The following is an 8,924-nucleotide window of genomic DNA, read 5'->3' as shown; positions in this document are numbered from 1 at the left end:
TATGTATATGTATATGTATATGTATATGTATATGTATATGTATATGTATATGTATATGTATATGTATATGTATATGTATATGTATATGTATGTTGGTTGTGGTCCCTACAAGAAATGAGAAAGCCAAGACATTTGCCTGGGACAAATATATGCTGTATGAAGGACTGCTCAACAGAAAAACGGTGAAAGAGTCCCAAGTTTGCTTTTGCTTCTGTGTTGTTCCCCTCATCTGTGATGCCCACACTAACCCCCCTAGCCCAGGTTATCTGTGGAGGTCCTCTAAAAGTTTTCACTTCCTTCCATCTTCTTTCTAATTCTTCATTTCAGCCCAGGGTTCTCAAATATATTCTGAGATTGGCTCCTGCCTTGATGAGATGTATATCAAAGCTCTGGGGATGAGAGTTTTCAGTGATGGTTCTATTTGTTTCTTCCCTTTACTCCTGCTTGTCTCCTATTCCCTGATTGTTTGCCTAGACTTTGGACCTAACACTATATGTGTGTGTATCTATGTGTATGATTAGATCCATATATATGTGTGTGTGTGTGTGTGTGTGTGTGTGTGTGTATACACACACATATATATATTACAAACGAAAAGTAATCTCAGAGGGACAGAACTGGTGCATTATTGGGGTACCAGAAAAAGCTACTGCAAAAGGTAGGATTTGAGCTGAATCTTAAAGGAAGCCGCAGAAACTGGGAATCAGAGGTGAAGAGGGAGAGACACGGGAGTCTATTAGTGCAAATGTTCAGAGTCAGGAGTGAACAATAGCAAATAGGTCATCACAACTGGACTGAGGGCTGAAGTAAGGTATAGAAGATTGGAAAAGTAGGAAAGGGTCTTAAAAACAGTTGAAGAAATTTCAGTTTTAAATTCCTAGATACAAGCTTTTTTAAAGTATACCTTGTGAGAGAAAAAAAAAATCACATCCCTTGCTCTACTTTCTGTATTAGTCACAAAGGTATGTAACTCTTTAAAAGACAACACATGAAGGTCCCCATGTATCTGGAGACAATGCCTTAGGGTAGTAATATCTTGGGTATTAACGTAATATTACATTTTGAGTGGGGCAGATGTGTGAAATCACAGCAAATAAATTAAAGCTGTGTTAAGAATCAAGGCACTGTTTTCAATGTATAATCTTTCACTTCTATGTCAAGTCGTGATCCCCATTCACATTGGGAGCATCCCAGGGGGTCTCATTGAACCTGCGCTGAGAGATTCTCTTAAGTCAACATATTAAGAAATCATTCAGCTCTACTGCGCCAGCTTCGGCTTAGAGATTGGGCACTGGCTTTGTTGTGTTTCACGACTGTTGTTTTTTAACCTTGCTCCATACTTACTGCTATTCAGGATAAAGTTGGTCGTGGTCCCTACCACGAAATGAGAGAGCCAAGACACTTTCCTGGGGCAACCATATGCTGTATGAAGGACTGCTCAACAGAAAAATGGTGAAAAAGTCCCACGTTTGCTTTGGGTTCTGTGTTGTTACTCCCATCAGTGATGCCCATGCTAACCCCCCTAACCCAGGTTATCTGGGTGGGTCTTTCACTTCCTTCCATCTTCTTTCTACTTCTTCATTTCAGCACAGGGTTACCAAACATATTCTGGGACTGGCCTCTGCCTCCATGAGATGTACATCAAAGCTCTGGGGATGAGAGAGTTTTCAGCGTCAATTCTCTGGGTTCTTCCTTAATCACAGGTGCTGTCAGCTCTACTGCTTCGTTCCCTCTACTCCTGCATATCTCCTATTCCCTTACTGTTTGCCTAGACTCTGAACATAACATCTTTGTCTGCGCTGTGATGTTTGTATCTTCCTGGTTTTCTCATCAGACTCAATATACCTGGCTTCTTGCCTACTTGAGTCTGACTTAGGGTCTTATTTACTTTAATCTTGAGAAACTGGCCATGATCTTACTCTAGACTACTCACCTGCTTTCACACCCCAACTTCTTTCATGGTCACTAACTTCCTGGCTCTATCATAGGTCCAACCTGCTCCTATGCTTACTGATTATTCCCTACTATGTAGGTCTTGTCTTATTCCAATTTTCTCAAACTTTGTTTCTCACACTGTATCCATCACCTTTGATCACCTACTATTTCTTTTTTTTAAAGGCAATTAGGGTTAAGTGACTTGCCCAGGGTCACACAGCGAGTGAGTGTCAAGTGTTTGGTCTGAGGCCGGATTTGAACTCTGGTCCTCCTGACTTCAGGGCCAGTGCTTTATCCACTGCACCACCTAGCTGCCCCTAACTACATACTATTTCTGGTAGTGACACCCAGTGCATTTATGCTACCATCACCACTACCACCATAAAATAAGGTAATAACCACAAATTAATATCAAGATGTTAACGGCTACAAAAAATGAAAATATGGAAGAAATTCTCCCTTCACAAAGAAGTAAATCTCTGATGGGGAAGTTAAATGGAATAAGAAGGTAGGAGAGGGGGCAAGAGGACTATTCTGAACCTTTCAAAACATGTATTACAGGTAACTGTACATTCTACTATTAAAGAGAGATTGTGAGGTATGCTAACACCTGAGAGGCAGCTGATAGCACAGTGGATAGAGGGGTTACCTTGGAGTCAGGAAGGCCTGAGTTAAAATCTAGTCACAGACGCTTACTAGCTGTGTGACCCTGAGCAAGTCACTTAACCTCTGTTTGTCTCTCTTTCTTCAGCTGTGAAAAGGGGATAATACTAGCACATATCTCACAAGGCTATTGTGAGGATAAAATAAGAAAATATTTGTTTTCTTTAAAAGTACTTCGTGAAGTGTCTGGCACGTAGTAGGTGCTATAAACATTTATTTCCTTCTCCTTCATTTCCCTGATGCATACTCTATCTGTTTATGGATATCACCATTACTGGACAAGAGTAAAGCAGATTCTCTGGTACCAGTGAAGGTTGAGTGACAGTATGTTTGTCTGGACTTAAGACCAGAATTTTATTCTGGAAAACGTGTGCATGTGGTTCAGTTGGTATTTAGTATAATCCATACAGCCTAAGTAGTTAGTTGCTAAACTGCAAACATCCATCTCATTTCATCCCAGACTACTCATGGCCATCTGGACCACTGTATTTCCATTACACAGCCATGTGTATATTAATGAATTGATTGCATCAGATTACATCTTTTATTCAGAAAAAATAAGCAGCCCATCTCTTCTATCGTCCACCATCAACGTTTCTGCCATGAGGTTCTTTGTTTCATGTGGCTACTGACCAGTACACTCAGGCAATAATACACATATGTACTCTATTACCATCCACTAAAACAAGTGTTCATGTACTGGAGAAATACATTTAAGATTGAGTTTGGGTCTTTATAAAGAAAACATTGAGTGATATTCACTTTCTGGGTGTTTTTTCACAAATGTTTAATTCAGAGACACCTAGTGCCAGACACCTGGGCAACTCCTCAACACAAATGATTTCAGGAAATTAGAGAGGGGGCACCACAGAAGCAGGAAAAGTCAAGCGGCCTGGAAGGTTGAGGTCCTTGAATTTGTTGAGTATAAGTGGAAAACCAGATTTGATCAATATTCTGTAGTCCTGCTAAAAAACCAAAGCAAAGTCTGAGTGCAAGGCAGAAGAATGTCCTTGAATGTGAAAAATATATCTAAATACTTGTGCTTTGGACATGCCCTAATGTTTGGCAATTAATTCAAATTATCCAAAATGTGTAATAAAGTAACAAGATTGGGAAAAAACTATTAGCACATAACAACAACAACAATAATATCTAATATTTATATAGTGCCTACTGTGTGCCAGGCACTGCGCTAAGCACTTTACAATTATTATCCTTTTCTATCTTCACAATAACCATGAAATATACATGCTATTATTATCCCCCATTTCACAGTCAGGGAAACTGAAGCAAACTAAGGGAAGGGAATTTGCCTATTGTCACACAACCAGTAAGTGAAGTCAGATCTGAGTTCAGGTCTTCCTTACTCCAGGTCTAGTACTCTACCCATTGCACCACCTAGCTGCCATCAAAACTTACACATTCATAATAATAATGTATCAGCCATTCAAATGATCCTCGTCTTTATCAAAGTAGTCACTTTAGGAAGCAATATAAACTTATTCTAAGTGCCATTGCTCAGAACATTTTTGAAATTCCTCTTTTATAATTGGCTTCAACACAACCACGTAAGAAAATCAATCAATCTGTGTACTTTATAATCATACCTTGTTTTTTAACTATAAAGAGTATTATCTTATCTTATTCACCACACATCATTTTAAGTGACTTTAGGATCTTTCCAAAATTGTAAGTTTGGTCACCATTGAGGGTTTTCAAAAGAATGTACCACAGCTTCAAAAACCAGTTTTAACACAGGAATTTTGAATATGTTTTCAGTAATGGATCCATCATTGGGAACACTATATACCCTGGCAAGGTGATTCCTTTGAAGGAGAAAAGATTTGTTGCATTATGCATTCCAGTAAGTCACACTATAATGACATGGACAAGGATTGTCCTGCTTTCTCCAGTGCCATTTAAAGAATGAGGCAAGAAGGCTTGGATTGTTGTTACATAAGATTGCATCAGGTGTTATGAACCTTAATAAAGAAGAGAATCATGGGGAATGTAGGAATGAATGAATGAATGGACAAATAATTGTATCCACTATGTGCTAGACACTGTGTTAAGTACTGGGGATATAGATACAAAAGTGAGGCAATTTCTACCTTTAAGAAGTTTATATTCTAGTAGCAACAGACACCACATATGGAGGAACAGTGGCCAGCTAAGGGAATTTTGGTCAGGGAAGTCAGAGGGATTATCAAGCTTGTTTAGTAGCACTGGTTGCCTTGATATGATTACTGTTCTCAGAACAATAGGTAGAAATCAGAAAGAGGGAGGTATGTACTCAGTAGCACAATAGATGAAAAGATGCCTGGGTAGTCATTTTATTCCTGGGGCCTGGTGGAATATGAAGCACCCACCCCTTAAAAAATGGTGCTGTAACATTCCCAATGCCATTGTTACTTGAGTGTTTATCCCTCTCTGATCTCTGGAGGTCAGATGCAGAGGGTAGCTCTTTCAGGTTGGAGATAGAGGGGTTTCAATAAGGCAGGTGGCAAGATAGCCAAGTAAGCCCTGGTTTTCTCTGGAAGGATGGGTCAAAGAAAGGAAGTAAGAGATAGGGAGGAGGACAGAGGAGTGGCAGGGGAATCCTAAAATGTTCCTTGGGTTCTAAGAGATGAAGAGGCAAACTCTGAGCTGCAGTTAAAGTAAAGCAATAGAAAGGGGAACATGTGGAGCAATTTGGCCATGGTTACCCCAAGACCCATGAGTACCACAAAAACCTAATGATCCCAAGCAGATTCAAGCTTGCTCTTAGAAACTTCTCTAGAATTTCATGAGTCAGATGGCACAAATCCCGTGAATTCTGAAGTAAATAGGCCTCTCTCAATATGCTAGGAAAATCAGGGGGGAATTAGTTCATAAGAGATTGGTCCCTGTTATTTGTGGGAGTAGGGTGCATATAATTATGTTATAATTTAATTCTCTCTTGTTTTTCTACATAGATTTCATGTTCTGATGAAATGCTTTTGTTATTGGTTTGGTTACTCTTGCAAGGTCTGGTAATAGAGGATGTTGTACTAGATGGGGGCTCCTACCAGTCTTTGCATAATTGATTACACAAAACAGCCATACTGAACCTGGAAAATTAACAAGAGGACACAAGGCCAGAAATTTTAAACTTTAAGGGGCCCGGTTATTAATTTTGTGCTGACTTATCTATGTTCATCAGGATTCTACCAGAAATTTTGGGTTCAGAGATATCGTGGTTATATTGCTCCAAGTGTGTGTGTGTGTGTGTGTGTGTGTGTGTGTGTGTGTGTGTGTGTGGACACACCTATGTGTAGTATATGTGTTATATATGGCTATAGAGGAACACATGGTCCTTTTGGTGAAAGGTTATCTTACATAGAATTTGTCTTGGTCCTAGATGTGTTTACTAGGAATAAGCATGTATCTTCCCCATTTTATAACAAGAAAGACTGGACCAAACATTTCAGGCTCATTAATAGAGATGGTGTGACAGTGTGGATAGAGACCCAGCCTCAGAGTCAGAAAATCTCATCTCTGACACATACTGACTTAACATAGACACTATAAATTGCAGAACAGGTGCCAATCTTAATTAATAAAGGATGTTTTCTCATTGGGAGTTTACTATATTAGTGAAATTAGAGATCCTGTATCCCTTAAATAAAAAAAAGATGCCATAAGAGGGCAACTAGATGGCACAGTGGATAGAGCACTGGCCCTAAAGTCAGGAGGACCTGAGTTCAAATCTGGCCTCAGATACTTAGTAGCTATGTGACCCTGGGCAAGACACTTAACCCAAATTGCCTCCAAAAAAAAGATGCTGTAACACCCCAAGTGCCGTTGTTCCTTGAGTCTCTATCCCTCTAGTACCTTCCAGAAGAACTCTATCTTCAAGTAACTACTTCAAGTACCATCAAGTAACTACTATGTAAGTATCCCTAGGACTCACCCAGTGTCTGGAACATAGAAGAAACATTTAAAATGCCTACTGAATTTAGTTTCTTAGGATAGAATTGAATTGAAGGAGCAAAGAAGAGGGAACAAATTGGTAGAAATGTGATTTAAATAAGCCCCATCTCACTGACCGATTCCAGAAAGACAAATAAAGGGGAAATGCGATGACTGTAATGAGTACAAGGTCAGGTTGTAATCCTCATCAATGCATTTCCTAGGCTTTTCCCCATTGGCCTATCCTGAAATCATCTGTCATCAGGATTGAAGGGAGTAGTGGTCGTTTCAAGTCAGTCAGAAAGAATAACCAATCAATGGCCTTCATTAGGCTATCCCTAAGTTGTAGCCATGTACTCAGTATCTCAAGAGAATGAGTTAATTTGTCAGGAGAATTCTACGTCCCTAGTCTGTCCTAGGAGAATGACATCTGTCTGGAATGATCTGTGTATAATCAGTGAGAGATACCATAAAAAAAGATTCCTCATTTGGGGGGAGATTGAACTAAACCATTTCCTATGCCCCCTTCTAATCCCCAAATTGATGATTCTATGACTCCCAGATGGTGGTAGGAAGATGGATTAGATGACCTTTCAAAGTCCTCTTCAACCCTCTGATAATATTAATCAAGTAGGCAGTAAATATGCCTTCCTTAAGATTAGCAGGCATCCCAATGTAAATATTTCAACAGTAAATTTTTGAGATTATTATTTGAGGCAGATTTCCTGGAATGGAAAATTAGCTCCTTCCCTCGAGGCTTCTCTCTTAAAGTATAACATCTGGAAACCAATTTCCCATGTTGCTACAGGAGCCTGCAGTATTTTTACCATAGAGCATTTCACAACTTACCAAGGACATGAAGAAACTTCACTTTAGCCTAGAAGCATGCATCAATGCTCCTAAATAAGGGATTACTAGATAAGGTAAACCCATTCATAAAAAGAATAAATAATTATGGTTTGTACATCCACTATGTGCAAGACTCCTTGCCATATGCTAGCCCCGATCCCCCCAAATCCTGTCATTTATGATTCAAAAGTGGGTATGATTAAAAACGCACAGCTAACCCAAGCATCAAGGCAGACTGGTGTTGTGGCTGGAGCGCTGGACCAAACTCAGAGGAGACCCTCTAACACTTAATAGCAATATGGCTCCAGGTGAGTCATTTATCCTCTTGGGGCTTCAACTTCCTCAGTTACAAAATGAGAATAATAGCGCTTACCTCACAGGGTTGTGGCGACACTCAGGTGAGATGATGTATGGAAAATGTTTTGCAAACCTTAGAGTCTATATAAATGTCAGCTGTGATTTTTATAGTATTTTCATATCGAGATAGATTTTTTACAATTAATGTATTTGTTTATTTTCAATTTATGGAATAAAACAAGCATTTTCATAACATAATATAATAAAAAAAAGATTGCACATGAAATTGCAAATCTATTGTGTACAACATGCTATTCCTTTTAAATATATAATAAAGTTATATAAATTTCAGTTTTTTCGCCCTTTTTTTCTTCCCTCCCCTTCCCCTGCTCTAGAGATGGCTACCATTAGACACAAATATGTATGTGTGTGTGTACGTATATGTGGGTGTGTGTGTGATATCATTCTATGCATACTTCTATTTATCTGTTCTTTCTCAGGTTTCTTTTTACTAAGGAAATTCACCAACTTTAAATCCTAGTAGGAATTGAACTAGAATCTCCACAATCAATAGAGAGCTTATTTATTTTGTTTTATTTTATTTTTGAGACTAGGTCTTCCCATCCTGCCCAGGCTAGAAGTTCAGAGGCTTCTCCCAGGCTTGATTTCACTATTGATTGGCAGGGAGCTTTGACCTGATCTATTCCAATCTCCTTAGGCATCCTGATAATACCACTACCACCACCACCCCTGCTGCAGGGAGAATGAACATATTGATACTGAATTTAGTGTGGACAACCAACTAGTTTAGCCCACTAAATCTCAGAACTCCTGAACTCAAGAGATCCGTAAGCCTCAGCCACCCGAGTAGTTGGAATTAGCCTCAATTGTCAATCTTTAGAGTTTAAAGTGACCTTGAGGAACAGACCACACCAAAGCCAGGAAGAAAAAACAATAGGACAAGCATTTTCTGTTGGTGATCCTGGAAAGAAGGAAAGAAGGAAGGAAGGAAGGAAGGAAGGGACTGAGAGGAGGAAGGGACAGAGGGAGGGAGGAAAGAAGAGAGGGAGGGAGGACAGAAGGAAGGAAAGAAGAAATGAAGGAAGGAAGAGAGGGAGGGAAGGGGAAGGAGAAAGAGAAGGAAGGAGGCAAGAAAGGGAGGAGGGAAGAAAGGGAAGGAGGATGTAAAGGAAAGGAGGAAAGAAGGAAGGGAGAGAGGGAGGGAAGAAAGGAGGGAGGAAGAAGGGAAG

This window comes from Vombatus ursinus, unplaced genomic scaffold, assembly GCF_900497805.2.
Source record: "Vombatus ursinus unplaced genomic scaffold, bare-nosed wombat genome assembly UNPS02014794.1, whole genome shotgun sequence".
Lineage (NCBI taxonomy): Eukaryota > Metazoa > Chordata > Mammalia > Diprotodontia > Vombatidae > Vombatus > Vombatus ursinus.
This window is presented reverse-complemented; position numbering follows the sequence as displayed.